This window comes from Pogoniulus pusillus, chromosome 3 (assembly GCF_015220805.1).
Source record: "Pogoniulus pusillus isolate bPogPus1 chromosome 3, bPogPus1.pri, whole genome shotgun sequence".
NCBI lineage: Eukaryota > Metazoa > Chordata > Aves > Piciformes > Lybiidae > Pogoniulus > Pogoniulus pusillus.
In genome coordinates, this window is record NC_087266.1 from 49,628,292 (window position 1) to 49,646,917 (window position 18,626).

An 18,626-nucleotide genomic window follows, 5' to 3' on the forward strand; every position below is an offset into this window, starting at 1 on the left:
ACCTGTAGGCAGCGAGTGCGTTTCCTCTGAGGGAATGGGCTGCTCAGGAAAGCCCCTGACTACTTGTCGCTCTCCGATATGTAAATCACAATTTAATTAGCTTTGTTTTAAACTAAAAATTACCCTGATGGCTGCTCCTTCCTCCTGTACCTTCTGTCATCTGAAATACTACATCGCCATGTGAAACGTATCTTCGGTGCTTCGGCATCCCTCTTCTCCAGCCAGCCGTCGGGCCGGATATCGCCTCCCTGCTTAGCTTGGGGGTCCTTAAGCCAAGCGTAAACCATGTCTCCACACCAGCGATCAGAGGTGAGAGCTGCGCACCTTGTGTCCTTCCTTGCACTCCCCCCACCGCCGCCACCCTTACCAAACCGTTGTCCCCGGTTTGTGTGTCAGTAGCCAGTGTGTGATCTGCGAACAGCAGACCCCTGGGCCCGCCCGCGGGGCAGCTCTAAGCGCCCCTTAGCTAAACTGCGTTTTCAGCTTCGTCTGTCGGCACTCTTACCGCGTGTGATGCAACAAGCCAAGTGCCTGTGTTCTCCTAGGGCAATACTGCCCCAGGCTATCCTCCCAGCAGACATTACTCCTTTTGTCTAGCTAACGGAGTGTCGTCCCTCGTTGGCTGCGGGAGTGCGATTCACGGCGCGGTCCTCACCAGCGCTTGCTCCGGCAGCGCCCTGTGCGCGTACGCGAGCGGCTGCACCGGCGGGGCAGCGCTGCCCCGACCCGCGTCTGCTGCGGGACAGCCGCTCGAGTGGAGAGGCTGCAGAGAGCGTTTACAAGGCCTGTGGCTTCAGACTGGAGAGGAATAGCCGTGGATTGGCCGTTGGAACAAGTTCTTTATGATCAGGGCACTGGAACAGGTTTCCCGGGGAGGTGGTTGAGACTCTATCCCTGGAGATATTCAGGGTGAGGCTCGACAGGGCTCTGGGCAGCCTGATCTAGCAGAGGAGGTCCCTACTTTGTGCAGAGAGGGCTGGACTAGCTAAACTTTGGAGCTCCCTTCCAGCCCAGGCTGTTCCATGACCTACTGCCCACCCTGCCGCCGTGCAGGCGTTCTCTGACAATAACGAGATGCGAGAGTGTCAGCATGCAAAACCCAACAATAAACCCGAGCACACTCATCTTCCGTTACAGTTTTCTTTGGTTACAGGCTCATGCATGCCTTGGAAAATGTAACACAGCACAGACAGCATTATTAGCAAGAAATGGGATGGTTTTGTCCCTCCCTGATGGTCATGGAGAGTGAATTTGAGACTTCTGCATGGAAAGCTAGGTCTTTGAGACAAAAATCTCAGGTTTGGTATCTCAAGGCCATCGAGACGGAAAAGCTACATCAAACAGCAGTGCTCATAATAGTTCCTGATGCTTCCCATCCTGGTTCCCACCTCAGACAAGCTTGATGGTCAGGCCACACCTTGGCCAGCATCCACTGCAGCCTCTTGCTGTACTCCTGAAACTTCAGATTTTCTGTTGTGTCTGTAAGTCGTGGACTGGTGAATGCAATGACCTCCCTCTGCCCTGAGGTTTCACCTTTCTCTGAATTTCCAAATCAGTGCTGTACACTTCAGTGTACAGCTGTGTCCCAAACTGGATCTCTGCCAGCTCAAGGGAGAACTAAGGATGCAAGCAGAGGTCTGAAATACATACAAATACTTTGCCTGCAATGATTTAGCTTGCTGCTGGTTTATTTAATGCTAGCAAGTGACTGTTTTCAGGGGGCTTTTTTGAGTGTTGGTTTTTTTTTCTTTCTTCCCCCCCCCCCCCCCAGACAAACCCTAAATTTGCTGCAATTGAGCTAAAAGATACGGTGAGATGCAGGATATGACTGACTTAAAAATAATTCTTCCTAACATCTGTTAACACTGAGACGAGCTAATGTTACTTTATTTCATGAACTAAGGAAGTGGAAAAAAGCCTTAAGGAAAACACATTAGGATAAGCTTAAGGAAGAACATAGAGCATGTGGTGGCACATGGGTAAGGAGGCCTGGATTACCTCGGTTAATAACTCAACCAACATATTTCTTTTCTAATCTATTCATTTCCATATTTACCTTAAATTGCTTTACATAAGAATTTCCCAGACTTAACTGTGGCTTTCCAGTGTATTAGAAGGTTTCTGTTTGGTGTGGAAGGATTTGTGATCAGTCAAACATTTCATGGCCCTGGTGGTAATGTGTTAGGGAGCCTTCCTGACATCAAAATTTATTTTAAGGAAAGCTTGTCCTCCCAGTCAGAAAAGCCTCTAAAAGCCTATCTGTTTAGCCTTGAGAGCTTCTTAAAGGCCACTCCAGTGTCCACTGCAGCCAGCAGAAAGGCTCCCAGTGACTTTAAGATATATTTTATTTGGACACTTAAGCGAGGAGTTGGATAAAGTGAGAGACTACTTTGAAGATGTTAGTACTAAGGGGACTGCACCATATGCATAAATGATGTGTTCTTGGACCCATTCAGTCTATTTTATCGAAGTATTTCTGCTAAATCTACTGTTAACACTGTCATGACAAAGAGAGTTGTCAGTTCTGGGCTTGGGAGGCGATGGGTTTGTTGTTAATCTGATTGAAGAACTGATGGGGCATGTGGCTGGGTGAACGATGTTGAGAGACTTGAGGGTTGTGTTCATGGCTGGACGCTGCAGATGCCTTGGACACCTCAGCAGAAAAAGGTAGCCTTATTCACCAATTAGTTCTTTTTTTGGTTCATTCAGGGCTGGGCTTTCTGGAGCTGGCAGATCGCAGTGTGTCTGCTGCACGATTCCTAACTCTTCCTCTCCGGGAAGGCTGATGAGACTTTGTGAGGATTCTTGCTTGTAAGTGTCATCATAAAAACAGGGCCTGCAAAGCTTTCTCTGTGATTCACCACAACAAAAGACCTTTTGTTTCAAAAGCCAGACAAGACTGGTAATGGACTGCATACTTGACTAACACGTCATGTACAAACTCACCCACTTAAAATCATGGAAAATCCAAGACATCATAAATCTTACACCAACTGCATCATTTTATTTATTCAGATTTTTTTCAGATATTTAAAATAAATAAAATGTGTTCCTACATAGGCTCTAAGCACTCTGCCAACTGAGAACTGCGGAACCAAAATGCAATATAATTGACTCACTGCTTCTACCAAACTGAAGTAAATAAACACTGTAGCCCCATTCATCAACCGGTCCTCTTAAGGCTCCTCAAAGAGCTGCTCCAACACATGGGTCTTGTAGCATGTCCTAAAAGTCAATAAATACAGATGGTGTCAGACTGCAGGACGGGATTTATGAAGCCAAGGAAGCTTTTTAGGAGTATCTTGCTGGCTATACTTTGGCTGTTATTTTGAAAGGAACATAATCCAGTCATCAATGCTTCTAATGCCTGCATCTCTGAGAGATGCATCACTGAGTATTTGTCTTAGGAAGGATTTTCCCTGGAGGCTCTGAGCTTCCTAGGCCCAAACCATCATACTCAAATCAGGTCACTCGAAAGTAGCCGACCTTGTTCCCAGAGCAGAGATGCGGATACCAGGTGCGCGATTGCCTTCTGCACCACAATCTGCTTCCAATTAAATTGCAATGCAGCCCCACGTGAAGGATGTGCTTCAGGAGCAAGCCAGAAATGACAAAAACACAGATGATGAGTGCAAGTTATCCATCTAAAAGCGAGAGCTGTGGCCATATAGGCAGGCACATGCAATAAAATCTTTGAGATCTACTGTCAAGAATGAAAGCTGCCCAGCCAAAGGACTAGAACCATGTATGAAAGAGGGCCTCTGCACAAATGATCTTTTTGAGTTTCATCAGAGGATGGCCCCAGGTAGCAGAGGCTCGCTACAAATATTCAAGGACTCAAAGGAACTGAAGAGATCTTGAACTGCTGATCTCGTTAAGCTTCATTACCCTGGATTCAAAGGAAAAGGCACTGTGATGATAACTCTGAATTTTCAGGTAGCCTCCCAGGACGTTAATTTTGATCCCTAATGCAGAGGTAGGCAAGCTGAAGGGAGTGGCAGGAAAGGGACACGTAGGTGTGTGCTGCGAGCTGACTGTCACACGTAGGTGTGTGTTGCAAGCTGACCACCTTTGAAGACAGAAGGAAGATTTTGAGTATGTTGGTCTACCTTCTCTAAGAAGAGAAACACACAAAGTTTGGATATATTTTACTCTCTAGAAAGGGAAACAAACAGTTTCTTAATGAAGACTTGAAGAGTCAGTAGGATTTAGAAGTCATAATGAAGAAGTTGTTTAAACAAGGGAACAGTATACTTTTGCTTAGCAGAAAATCAGCCTTCCAGGCAGGTGAAGAGCAAACCTGCCCAAGGACATAAGGCTAACAAGTTCAGACATTCCTGGCCCACCAGTGGGGGGTAACTGGACATATGTTTCATGCAATAGTACCAAAGCTGGGTGAGATAATTTGCACAAGTAGACTATTAAGTGGTTTGCAATAATTAAACAAATATGAGCAATTAAAAAAAAAAAAAAAGGTTGTTGGAGGTTTTGTTTGTGGTGTTTTGTTTGTTTGTTTTTCTTTTAGCTAAGTCACAAACAATTTTTATGAGGTAGTCTGATTTTTCCGCCCCTCATTCTAGGTGTGAATGGCGACAAAGTGACAGTGCAACGTTGACTACAAAATTTAGCCTCAATCAATGACCATTTAAAACTCTGCTTTTTAAGGCAGAATATAATTGGAGAACAAAGAGTAGATTTATTAGGACAGTGAGTTCAAAGGGTCATTATTCAGGGGTTATGATGCTCACCCAGGACCATAAGGGTCCGGATTTCCTCTCTGCCAAGTGCAGAGCACAGCCTTGAGCCCGTGCTCCACTAACCACTGAGCAGAACTTTTTTCCCCTTCTGTTAGTATTTCAGATGCACTGAAGTTCAGCAAAAATCAGATCTAATTATGACAGATAGAGAGAGAGATTGATTACAGAACCAAAACAAATGTCTGGTTATGTGCAAAAGGTTGTGTCTCGACTGTATTTGTGTTCAAAAAGAGTAAAATACAAACCAGCAAAATAGATTCTTGGTTCTTTAAAAGAGTCAGTTATGTAAAGCTGAAAACAATTATGAGCCAAATCTACTGGGAGGATTTAAGCAGAAAAATGTGAATGATAATTGCAAACTGTTTAAAAACATTTTGCTAAGAAAACACACTTGTTACAAAACAAAACAACATAGCCTAAGTGAAAGCTGTTCTGTTATAGAAAAATCCATATGTAACAATTGGAAGGAGTGAGGCAACAGAAATTAATCTAAATCAGAAGATAGGAATGGCGATAGATTTGGAAGGGTAACAAATGTAAGCAAAGGTATTTGCCCAACAGAGTTAAAAAAATCATGCAGGTTAAGAACAAGGAATTGTTTTTGATGTATGTTAGGGAAGAAAACCGATCTGACACTTCTCTTCAAGGCTAGAAATGGTGGAATTACTGATACTAACACAGAAAACACAAGAATAGCTTCCTGTGTTGGTTTGAAGGAAAACACTAACACCACCCAGCTGAAGAGCTATAATCCAGCAAGAGTGGGGATGTGTTTTCCACTGCAGCAATCATCCAAGAAAACGTTTAAACAGCAGCTACTAAAGTAGGTATGTTAAATGAAGGGCTTGAACAACTTCTATCCACAAGTTTGAAAAGAACATGTCAAGGAACTCCTTTGGCTATAAATAATGGTTTTCCAGAAGGCACTGAACACTGGAAAAGTTTGAGAGGGCTGGAAAGATGCAGTCTTATTTATAAAACACATATGAGATGAGAACACCAGTTGTGTGGTTGCATTTGACTTTCTCTGATCTTAGAGGAATTAAAAGCTCATGTCAAGCTCTGCTAATAACTCTGTGAAAGAGATTATTGGAGTAAAAATCTTTTAATCAATGCTTATGCAACTAATTTGATACTTCCATAAAACAGGATTGTTGTTATGGTCAACACAGCTAATAGTATTTGACGTAATGTACTTTGGCTGACATTGTCCTGTGGTGGGTTGAGAAACTCCACCTGCCTCCCCCCAGTGAAATTTGCCAGATCAGCTCAGGTAGCTTGGAAGTCAGATAAAGCTATATTTTTACAAGCGTATCTATACAAAGTGCATTTACAATGTTATACAATATAGAAATAACACAGAAATCCAATCCTCCTCCCCTGACAAAGAAAGGCCAGAAGGGACCAACAGCACCACCTCCTCTCCCCTCAGGTAGAAAACCAGCAAAACCTCACATGCATTCACTAAGAGGAAATCTTTCTTGGCTAATCTGATGGCTTTCTACAACAGAATGGGGCCAACAGGCATACACTGATAGAGCTCAAGAGTCACTCCAAGTGACTATACTCTACCCCCCCAGCCCCTTTTTCTAGTAGCTTTTCAAAGCCAACTAAAATCAGTTTAAATTTCTTTGTCATCATTTCTAGCCTGATGCCACTCAGTTCTGTAAATTCCCTGCAGAAGGGACAATTGTTTTACACCCATAAATACCATTGCAAGCAGACTGAACATTTGTTTGGCAGGCTGAAGCAGCAGAAATGCACGACTGGAAGCTGTAATAACGTCTGAGTATATTCTATAGTTTTACTCTTGGTGTAGTTCACATTTGTCAGTTTACATTAGCTGTGCTAGAACTGGAACTTATCAAACTCAGGAGCAAGATGGAGATTCATGGTTCAGACTTTTGTGCCCTTGTCCTGTGTGAAATCAGAACAGAAGTGCACCATTGAGGCTGATCACTGCTGCCTCTTTTTCAGTTTCACTGATTTCCCCTCCAGTTAGAAAACATTTTGCTGTGAAACACCAGGCTAAGGAACTGTGGGAGCTCTGAAATGAGCTGGTGCATCCTCTGAAGCAGTGACACAGCTTTAAGCAGGCTGAGAAATACTGAAGAAAAACTCACCAGAGACTAAGACCTTGTTTGTGACCTTGGGGGACCTTCCCTACCCAAGCAATTCTATGACAACACAATACTACTCCACCATGAACTTCCAGTTCTATCAAGTGCCTCAGCTCATCACGAGTGAGCAGAAAGAAGCAACTAAATGCAGAGGAGCTCAGCCCAAGTAAGAAGACCCAGACAACATCCATGGGTGACATTAGAGTGACTATCAACTATCTATCCTGCCTAACTGGGGGGCCACCAGGCCCCCCAGCCTTTGTCCCACTCCCATTCACCTGGTGCACACGATAGGGACTCACCAGTAACAAGAGGAAGACTTCCCTGCCCAGTTGGGCACAGCCTAGGGCTTCTGCCTTTCCTGGGGCCCATTAAAAAGGGGACTGGGCAGGGAGGGCAGAATGGCCACATCTGGGGTGGGAGGAGACTCCAACAGAACCCAGGTGCTCTGGGTTTGGGGGAGAAAGGGGTGGGTGGGAAAGGGGCAGGTATGGTGGTGCTGAAAGGAGGGAGATGGAGTGGAGAAGGACAGAGGTGAAAAGAGTAAGATGGGGGAAAAGGTGGGATTTAAAAAAATAATAAAGATTAAATCTAGACTCTAAAACCCCAAAAAAGTGCATGCAGCAGCAGCAGCAGCCACTTTGGTTAATAACTCCAGACCAAATGCTGATCTGCAGTTCTCAGCTAACTGTGGAAGCAGGTAAAAAATGGCAGGGAAATGGTAAGAAAGACACTAAGGTCTTGAAATCTGTGGTTTCTCCCTTTTTGAGTACTGAGGGATTTTTATTTTTGTTTCTGAGATAACTCATGGACTGTTTCTCCAAAACCCCTTGATTTCTCCCTGGTGCAGAGCTCCCAGCAGTTAGGAGTGCAGTTCCTTTGGACAGCAAATGCTGTGGCTATCAAGTGAGCCTTTGCCCTTGAAGAAAAAATGGCATTGCTTTTGAAATGCTTCAGATGCCAGCTAGGAGAGCTGCACCTGGATTTCCATGCTCTGCTGACTCCTGCACAATCATTGCATGAACTGCAGATCATCCACGCAGTTCCTTTCCCTTATTGTGGCTGACACTTGTATTTTTCCTTCTGGAAGGAGCTGACCCCATTTGACATCACACAGGCCTGTCTGAGATAGAGGCTATTTAAGTATTTGGAGCTTTGGAAAAAGCTGATTTCAAAGCTCTGGATATGACTGACAGAAAAGGGTGTGCTTGCATCAGTCCAGAGAGCCCTTCTCATCTGCAGGCAAAGAAACAAGAAGGGAAAGGGTTTGTGTACTTGATATAAACTTACTACCCTGGTGGAAGCTGCAAGCCAGGCATGTTTAAGCAAGAGTTACAACAAAGTGTGTTCTGCTGTGTGCTGCATGCACGGAATGACTAAAGAGAGCAATGGGTGCTCCCTCTGTGTATTGAGCAAGGTGGTTCAAGATCCATGTGCCAAGGAATGGTAGCTGTAAATAAAGCCTGAGGGGCTTTGGGGTATGGAACATGATGTCCAGCATGTCCCCTGTGCCCCTCCCAGATGATAGACATCTCCGTGTGTAAGATGATCTTAAGGTCACATGCTAACCTCTTGTTTGTGGAGATGTGCCAGTGGCCATTTGCTCACAGAGCTGATAAGTGAGCCAGCAAGGCCTTCAGTGAGCCGTGTGGTGGATGTGAGGGTGGTGCTGGGATACTCTAGTGAGACCTGCCAACCAGAGCAGAGGGACATGGTGTCTCTCTCCTTGCCTCCACCAAGGCCAAGCTAGGGCTGCATTGTGTCCTCAAAGCCCAGGCATCAGAGCTCATCTGCGGGATTCAAGCTGCAAAAACACACTTACAAGGCTTGAGCCAGAAAACACTGCTGCAACCTTGAGGGTGGTAATAGACGTGCCTTTGTTCCCTGCTCTTTGGGAAGTCCAGTGATAAAGCAGTTGCTCCTGGCACAGGGGAGACTCTTATGAGCAGCTACTATGGTGTTGCTTTGGCCTGTTATCAATTTATGTGTCACCCTTAGACCATGGCAAGTTGACATAGATGTGCAGTATGCCCTTGCTAGGCAGTAAAGCTCAGCAGAGAACCCCCAAGGGAGCTGTGATGTGGTCCTGCCCAAAACCCATGCAGCAGCAACCCTCACTGTCCCTTGTTAGAGACCCATGTTTGAAGGCAAAGTAAGTTTCTTCTTTTATTGTTTGATTGTTTTAGTTTTTTTCTTCCCTCAGTTATCTTAGGTGAAATAGCAGCTTCTGGAGAGGTGGCACTGCCTCATCTCCTACAGCTGCTTTGAACAAGTCCTTTCTGGGTCTCTGAGATTTGGGCAACACCAGCCAATGCTAGGACTGCCAGCTAACATGAGCATAAGAGTGAGACTTTGCCTCTTTCTGTATGTGGCATCTCAAAATGCTGAGTTTGGTGACTTTACTAGGGTGTCTATTCAGTCTGGCACAAGCAGAGCTTCAGCAAGTGCCAAATGAAAGGTGCCAATATTGGAGTGGTGTGTTTCCCCTATCTTATATGTTCTCCCAAGAGCAGGTGAGTGCAGGTGCTGAGGCCATCTGTGTGCACCTCAGGAATATATCATACATCCATAGCAGCATTCACATCTTTGAAGGCTGGACAGCAAAATCTGCTACATCCCTGGGCTCCATGCTCTTGCCTACTTGGATTTCCTCAGCTGCCTGTCTCTGAGAGCTCTGCTTCCAACTTTGCCCTATTCCTGCTTGATTGTCAGTTGTTCCCCTGGTCGCCTTGGCTTTGTCTACTGTTTTCCTGTGAAGAGATTGGCAACCTTTCCATTCAGTAGTATGGTCAGACAGGGGAAGCCATGAGATTAGATGTTAGGAAGAAGTTCTTTACAGTGAGGGTGGTGAGACATTGGAGCAGGTTGCCCAGGGAGGTTATGGATGCTCCCTCCCTGGAGGTGTTCAAGTCCAGATTGGATGAGGCCTTGAGTGACCTTTTCTAATGGGAAGTGTCCCTGCCTATGGTGGGGGGTTGGAACCAGTGTTTGGTGGATATGGCCCCTGAATACACAAAGAAGGTTGATGTGTGAGTTGGGCAGGAGCTGTTGCAGGAGTCTGTCCTCCAAAGAGAGGGTCCCAAGAATGTTTAATATGAAGCAGGAGGCTACATCTACCCTTATCACCACCATGGGATTTTCACAGTTGAAGAAGTGCTGGACAAATTGAAGAGAGTTCACAGAGAAAAGCCTCAGGGCTGATGAAAGATCTGGAAAAATATATCTTACTGTGATAGACATGAGGAGCTCATTCTGTTTATCTAGCAAAGAGAAGATAAAGAGGTGATTTGATCACAAACTCTAATGTATGTGAATGGAACAAAAATTTGATCACAGTTCACTCCTTTGCTTTAGCAGACAAAGGATGTAGTAAAGTCCAGCATCCAGAAGATGAAGCTGGATAGCCTCAGACAAGAAAGTAGAAAGCAGTGTGTTTTCAACCAAGAAGACAATCTCTAGAACTGCTTACTAAAGGTGGTAGTAGATTTCCTACTCTCTGCCATTTCAGAGCATCCTACTTCCCTGCCAGAACATCACCAGACCCCTTCAGGAAAAGCAAGCAAGCAAACAAACAACAAACCACAGGTAGCCTGGTAGAGTGCTTACACAACAGCTTTCATTTGCAGCCTCTCACAAATTTGCATACACTCTGAGTGCTTTTTTTGTTCCCTTTCCCCTTATTTTATTCACTTCTTCATCTGCATGTGGGGAAATGCTCGGGCAGAGGTGTGTTCCCGGGGCAAAGCTCCACAGATAATGATTGTGACAACAGTAAGGGTAAACTGATTTGCTGAATTTCAAAGGTGCTTTGTTCCCACCTGGAAATATCGAGGTTCTGCTAACAGTAATGTAATAAAGAGCTTCGTATCAATTTTTTCTTTGAATTCTGGCTCGAGTCGAAGTCAGCCAAAATGAAACACTTGGTTCAAATTTTTCTCAGAGGATTTTTCTCTATAGTGAAATCAAAATCTTCCTGTGGAAAATGTTGGGTTTGTAGTAAGTGCATTCCCATTAGAAAATAACAGTGCTATGAAACACCCAGCCAGCTCTAGTAATGATGGCCATCACAGAGGAGAGAGAGAAAGTCAGTGGATTCCTTTACACTCTCTCACTCAAAGGAGAGAGAAAACCGAGCTTCTTCCCTCCCTTTGTTTTAGCAGTCAAGTTCCCTGCTGCTTCTTAGGCACAGAAACCATATGTGTATGCATTTATTGCTTGAGTATCAAACTGATAATGTATTAAGAGGATTATGATTTACTGCTGTAATTATTGGCCTCCCAACTTTCACCCGCAATTATTGCGTGCATATATCTTCCAGCTCACAGGATCCCTGCTTGCCCATATGAATGATGTGGTTGCATGACTCTACTTTCTTACCTGCCCAAGCTGCTCAGTAAAGCAAACACCTCAAAGTGTGCATGTAAATTTTCAGGGCTGGCTCGTTCCCTTTGTTCTCTCTCTTTGTTGTTCTCCCTTATTTTCCCTTGCCATCACCCCACTTTTCCCCTGCTATTGTATATCACACTGTATTTTTCCTCCCACTTTTCCAAGTGTCCAAATGTTCCTGTCTGATTTATTTATGTCTGACACTATTTCAGAATGCCCAGTTCATTTCCTCTGGGACCATTCTGCTTTTATCTCTCTTCATTTGGATACTTATGTCCTCCCACTCTGCTCCCCTACTCAGCTCCTTCAATTCCCTGCTTTGGATTTTTTTGCTCTGATTTTTTTTATATGTACTGAGTCAAATCTCTTCCTCTCATCTACCTCTCCCCATCTTCTTTTTTTCTTTCCTCCTTCCTCCTTTTTTTTTTTTTTAAACTCTTTCTTTCTTCCTTTCTTGCTTTCTTCCTTCCTTCTTTTTCTTTCTTTTCTTTCTTTTATTTTTTTTCCTTTCCCTTCTGCCTTTACGTTTCCAGACTAAGGTTTGTTTGCTTGCTGGGGATGTGCCTGCTTCCCAGCCCTGTGTTTACCTGGTGTTGATGACCTGACTGTCCATGAGCTGTCACAAGTGCCCTCCCACAGCTGATCCCACATGTCCCCTGTGCAGCACTCCCGGCGTCCCACCCAGCCCCCCTGCAGCCCAGAGGTGTGTGCATGGCTGCCTGTCTTGAGGGAGTCACGGGCTGGTGTAGCCAGTTGCGTTCCGGGGGCTGGGCATGCATACCACACTGGTCAGTGCTAATAGGCAGGAGAAAGCCCCCTGAGGGATGCTCACTTCCCAAGTGTGGTTTGAAGCGGTACTTTATGAGGTGCCTCTGTGCACTTGATCCCCTCTATTCTTTTCCTGCTGCAGAGCCTAAGGCTGTCCTTCCCTCCCCAGATCCTGCAGTGAACCAGGGCCTGGGGATGCAGAGTGCCAGGGACATGGCAGCAGTGTGTCAGCCTTCATGGAAGACACAGGTGGCTGCAGCAGGAAGCTGCTGTGCAGGCTGTGTCAGCCCCTGCCAGTGACTGGCTGCTGAAAGCCCAGTTAGAGGTGGGTGAGGCTGGTCTGGCAGAGCTTTTCCTCTTCGCCCCTCCAGTGCTCAGCTGCTGTGTCTTTTGGTAGGTTTCTGTCTTCTGCCAGGAGTGGTTGTCTTAGGCCCTTTGTCTCTTCTCTGGCCCTCAGCTGAACTGAGAGCTAAGGTGGTCCTGCCAGCAAAAACCAGAAGCACCTGGGAGAGCACCAGAAGGCCTGGAAAGAGATGGCATTAAGAAAATGCATGGGAAGACAGATTCCTGTACCTCCTCCATGTCCCTTCACTCTCTCAACTCAGTGCCCACCGAGCATCTCCTCTGACAAGCAGCAGAGTCCCCTTGCACAATGTGGCTGTGGGTGAGCTAATTCTGCCTTTCTTGTGGTGGAAATGATAGTGGGACTTTTGGGATGCCCCCTCTGTGTCCTGGGAAGGTGTGTAAGTGCTTCAAGAAAACCATCATCTATTTAAGACCCATAAGGACCATCAAAGCAAGCACCCCAAATTCACAGAAATGACCTGTTGTGTAGGTTTCTGGAAAGAGTGCTGAGGTAGTGATTGCAGACAAGCAGAAGAAGAGCAAGACATGCTCCAAAATCTGTTTCAAAGGTCTTGAACACTGTGGACATAGGCTATGGCATTTCTGTGAAATACAGTGCCTATACCCCAGACTCCTCCAGTCTCATGACATTGCAAGAAGAGAGCAACCTGGCTACAGAGAGAGATTTTGGAATTGCTGTCCTATGAACTAGTGACTGTCAGATTGTCTGTCTCCAATGGCAAATCCAGTCAGATGTTTTCCCCATCAATCCCAAAATAAATGAAAAGAGGAAATGAAGGAGTGTAAGAATCCAGCACTTCATTCTTCATACTTCAAGAACTGCAGCAACAAATGCTAAGGGAATATTCCCAAGTGAGAAATGATACGAGTTCAAGGTCACATAAGTTGATACATGGAAGTACATTATAAGAAGAGTAGAAAGCTATTTTAGGGACTGTCACTGTTTATTGAATGCTTAGGGGGGTTGTTTTGATGTTCTGTGCCTGGGCTCCAGGCTAGCAGTTAAACCGATGTTTCTGCAGCAAAAGGCTGGGAACTGGGAGATTATGAGGACCAGAGACTAAACTGGTCCTTCTTTTCTGAGGCTCAGGAAAGCTCCCATTTCCACACTCAGGACAATGAATCTTACATGCTCCCAACAGCACTGCAGAAGAAGTGAATTCCTAATTTCTCAGTGTGATGACAGCCTATTTAATGAAGAAGTGCTGCATGTTTTTGCTGCTACAGTCCCTTGCTAAAAGCGATGTGGAGCCACCTTATCCAGGGAGAAAGTGTGTGAGAGTGGCTGTGTCTTGAAGAAATGTCATACCTCGTGGAGCTCCCACACACAGCATCTTGCTAAGTGTGTTGCTGTTTCCTCCAACAGCACAGAGCGTGGGGATCTTTTGGATCTCTGCTTCCTACCAGAGATACTACTTATGAAACAGGCATGGCAGAGAGGAAACACTAACTAATGACAGATGGGGAGATCAAATCTCAGGAGACATGAGAGTGGGAGAGAGCTTTACAGTGCTGATACGTGCCTGCCTTCTCCTTCTTTGCATCCCAGTGGGGTGTGTCTAGGCCTTGGGCAGCACAGGGGATGCCCTGGCAGCACAGGCTCCAGCCAGCACAGTGTGGGTCACGCCAGTGTTCTGAGGCAAAAGCATGTGCAGGGGGAGACCCAAAGCTCCATGTCCAAGTGCCTTTCCCCTGGATTGTTAGAACTGCAGTCTCAGCTGAATACTCTTTGTACTAACCAAAGCTGCCTGGAGCTAAGCTGCAGGTCAGGTCGTGCAGGAAAATGTGCCTCATCTTCCACCTCCCTGTGCGCTCTGGGGCAACTTGTGGGTTCTCCTGGAAGGGCTTTTCCTTCTAGAAACTTCATGATGGGTCCAAGAAAGTCCTTCCAACAAGAAGACCACTGTCGGCAGTATGCTGCTGCTGGCCATTTCAGGTCTGCAAACAGACAGCTTGTATGCAAACAATCTCTTGTGAGGACTAGCAGTGACACTGGTGCTGCTCCCCCCTTGCCGTGCTCAGTCGGTGCAGACGGTGGGAATGGCCGTGCCGGTACAGAGCACTGCCTGCGTGCTGGGACGTGAGGCTGCCCTGGCCTGGGAGCGCCTCGGGGTTATCATTCATGATAAGAGCCTCGCAAGCCTGGCATGTGCTGCCTGTGCTGCCTGCGGCAGCTGGAGCCGAGTCAGTAACACAGGTCTAATTTTAGAGCAGCCCGGGCTGAGCACAAAGCGAGACCAGACCCAGGAAATGTCGAGTTCCCATTGTTTCCTCAGCTGTGGGTGAGGAGCTCCCACGGACGCGGGGGGAGAAACTTAGCAGCTACTGGTGAGCACTCGCTCGCCTCCAGCCGCATCCCGCGCAAGCTCTGCCTCCAAGCCCCAGGGACATCAGCCTCTGCCCCCCTTTGTTTCTATGTCTTTAAAGTGTGACACTGTTACTTTTCTACTGCATTTCAAAAGGGGAGAAATCAGTTGCAAGTACTCGTAATGAACATCGCCCAAGTATTTGAACAGTAGATGTTCAGAGCTTTGTTCTGTGAAGGTAGTGCTCAAATGGAATGCAGTTTGTTTGGGCTTCCTTTGAAAGCCTGTGATGCATGTGCGTGTGTATAGTGGGGCAAGGAAATCTGAGCCTTGATTTCTACGTGCAGAGAAAGAGTTACAGAAGTATGTTTTCTGGCATCTTCTTGCCATCAGTCAGTCTAATGGTGCTATGTGCTGCTGAGCTTCTACTCTTCTGTCATTTGGCAGTAGCAGAGGGAAATGCTACAGGTGGGGCTGACCTACTTGCAGGCCATGCGTCTGGGAGCCTTAACTATCCTCTATTGTACCACTGCACATATAGCTCTGATACTTTGTCGTGTGAAAAGCTATCTGGTAATGCAGTGAGTGCAGCCGGCACATGGAATGTGTGGCACATGGAAAGATGCTCTCTGCAGAAGAGCTTTGTTGTGTGAACAAACTGGCCAGCAGGCTAAAACAAAACTACTGAGCTGCAGCAAAGCAAAGTAACACTTCCTTTGTATTCAGGCGGCCGCTGCCACTTGATGCAGTCTGCTGCTACAGACCTTAAGAAGGCCTATTTTGTTACTGAAAGAGGTTTTCCTGTTCTCTGGATGGATTAGCTTGAGCTTAGAATATCCTGCTTTTTTTTTTACTGCAGGCTTTCATCTCTGCCTGTTGTGTCAACACTGCCCAGAGAGCAGGAGTCAACGCAAAGCGCAGCGTTGCTGGAGGCGAGCGATGGTGCCAGAACTGACTTCACTTCTGCTTTTCACTGAGTGGTTGCACAGCATTCTCGTTCAGTGCTTCTATGCTAACTAAACCTATCATTTAAAAGTATCCTCATCAGGCATTGAATGTCCTAATTCAGTTCAGGAGTCAGAACAAGCCACTTTGAGGGTTATTTGTTAGTTTGGGAACCGAGCATCAGAAAAGAAAGCAAGGACAAGGATCCTCAAGCACGAGATAGAAAGCATCAGTTACAATGGAGAGGTTTAAGTCAGGCTCCAACCACAAACCAACTAGGATATTTCTATGAACTGCTTACTTACACTGTGTGGTAGCTTAAGGCTCATTGGAAAATTCCAATAAGAGAAACTGGGACTTTCCTGACAGTACAGTGCAGGATCTGAATGAGCAGGGCATGGGTTGTAAGGAGAAGATAATGATAAAGTCTGTATCATTTGTTGGTTTTGTTAACTGGCATAAAAAGCCCAAGTGTAAACAATTTCTTTCTCTTGGTTTTTGGGCACTGGATCTGTTGGCTGTTCCTTTGCTTCTCTTTAACTCCTCCACTAACATTTCCCAGGTAACATGTGAGCTTTGCTGGTTGTTTTCTATCTGGGGAGAGGGGGTGGCTTTGGCCCCGCCTGGGCTCTCTCTGTCTCTAGGGAGCACAAAGACTGGATTTCTGTATCATTTCTCAGTTGTATATAATTGTGAATACATGTAAATATACTGTGTATATGTGCTTGTAAGTTTAGCTTTGCTGTAAAACATAGCTTTATCTGACTGCCATGCTGTCTGAGCTGCTCTGGTAAATCTCAATTTGGGGGTGATTTTCTGAACCCACTGCACACTGATGCTGTGTTATGGATGCACAAGTAAAGGTATTCAGTGGCATAACATTGCTATTCCTCTTCTCTGTCCCTGAAGGCATGGAGTTTCTAGCAGCTTCTCTCCATGCAGTGCTGCTTCCTGGATGCCTAGATGTTAGAGCTGAAAGGATTTTTGCAATTCTCCCTTACAACACAGCCTGTTGTAACAGAAGAGCGAGGGATGCAGCCCCTCTTTAAGTACCACACATGGCAGAGGGTCTGTCCCATTCCGAGATAAATTGTTGCCATGTTTCATTCCCTCTCCTGTTAAAATCTTGGCATTTGTCTAGTTTAGATTAATGTAGTGTTGGATTCCACCTACTGGATGTCATGTCTCTGCCTGCAAAACCAGAGATCCCCCTGGTATCAGGAATATAATACAGCTATTTGCAAGCTAAGACCGGACAGAATTTGGAATTTTCACACACTGGGCAGATGCAACCTGTCAGCATTTGTTGTCCATGCAGTTTGTACCCAAACTCTGCCTTACTGGCACAAAGAGGACCCAGACTGGGAACATGCACACGAACAAACAAGTCTAAACAGCAGTGGGATTTTCTGTAACGTAGGACCCTTGCTTTTTGACTTCACTGAATTGATTGACCAAGGCTTCCTTTTGTGTCAGGTCAACATTAAAAACAAGTCTTCCCATAATGGCACGTTTCTCCTGGGAATTGCAGCCTGAACAAACACTATCCTTATTCAACTTCAGCAGAGGCTTCTTGGCTGGACTACAGCTCCTGTAATGCTATATACAGTGCTGAATTAAGTGACAAATTACCCCGCGGCTGGCCTGCTGGAGAAAACAGGTACCTACACCACAGATAAATGTGCTCACAAGAATGTGAAGTTTAAAGTTTCCCTGAACAGAACAAACTGGGCTGGCTTACAGTGAGCTATTTCATTTTGCTAGTCCTGAAAAGAAAAGAAAAAAAATGATTAAAGAAATCTGTGTGGACATTTCATCTTTTCTATGGTCGAGACAGAATGCTCAGCCAGATCTGATATGAACCACAGGGAAAAAAAAACACCATTTATTCTAACACTTGATCAGTTGGTTTTTGTTAGTATCTCCCAAACAACTTTTGCCAATCACAAGTGTATTTGTAATTCCTTCTTGACCTCTTTCCAGTTTGTCAATAGTATTTAAAAAAAAATGGATCTGTTCTCCTCCTATGAATATTCCAAGGCACAGTGAGCATCTGCATCTCCATCTCTGTGTTTTGTAGTCCCCTGCTTGCACATACCAAGATCACATTTTCTCTCTTCATCAGTGCGTTGCATGGGGAAATCTCATGCAGTTCAGCTAGTTATCAGCTGTGGCCTCTAAATCCTTTTCTGAGTCTCTATTTCTCAAGTACAGCTCACATCCTCAGCCTACAAACTATCTGGGACACTCAGAATCACGCTTAACTGTACAATAAAATACGTTGGGCCCTTTGTTTTTATTTCTAGGGAGCTCAGGTTACCATACAAACCAGAGCTGCTTTTCTCATTATTTACCATTCCATGATTTTTGTGTCATCTGCAGACTTTGCAGGGAATGGGTGTAGACTTTTTTCATATTGGATCACAGATAACCATATTAAATAATGCAAGTCTATCCAAAAGGGCCTCTTGTAAAGTATCCCCACTGTGAAGACATTCTCTGTTGAGTTCCTCTGGGGAATCCTTGGGTTTTAGTGTGTTTAGTAAGTGCTACACTGTCTTTCTAGAAGATCCACTTAGTGTTATGCTGTGCTGAACTCAGACGTTATCAGGACTGTACTGGCCTGAAAGAGTTGTGTAAGATGGTTAAACTTTGTGGCTGCTGTCTAAAAACACCTTACTGGCTTTGGGGACATAAAATATTGAGTCAGAACTGCAACATTATCCAGTGTTATCCACCTGAAATACTGTGTACAGTTCTGGAGCCCCCAGCATAAGAAAGACATTGAACTGTTGCAGTGAGTCCAGAGGAAGGCCATGAAGATGCTCAGAGGGCTGCAGCAGCTTTGTTATGAGGACAGGCTACGAGAACTGGGGCTCTTTAGTCTGGAAAAGAGAAGGCTTTGAGGAGACTTTACAGTAGCCTTCCAGTGTCTGAGGGGGAAAGGGGGAAAGGGAAGGCTGGGGAGGGACTGTTTA

At 45.5% G+C, this 18,626-nt stretch overlaps 1 long non-coding RNA gene across 2 annotated transcripts; it reads right to left on the minus strand.

The window, feature by feature from the left end:
• Positions 1 to 2,980: 2,980 nt before the first annotated feature.
• LOC135174020 (uncharacterized) lies at positions 2,981 to 7,239 on the minus strand. 2 transcript variants are annotated; one of them, XR_010301672.1, is made up of 2 exons: positions 7,180 to 7,239; positions 2,981 to 4,069 (listed from the first exon to the last, which is right to left on the minus strand). It is a non-coding gene; the product is annotated as an uncharacterized LOC135174020 (long non-coding RNA). The 2 variants fall into 2 exon arrangements; XR_010301673.1 differs by having other exon boundaries at positions 2,981 to 3,588; positions 7,180 to 7,232.
• Between the last annotated feature and the right edge of the window lie 11,387 nt (positions 7,240 to 18,626).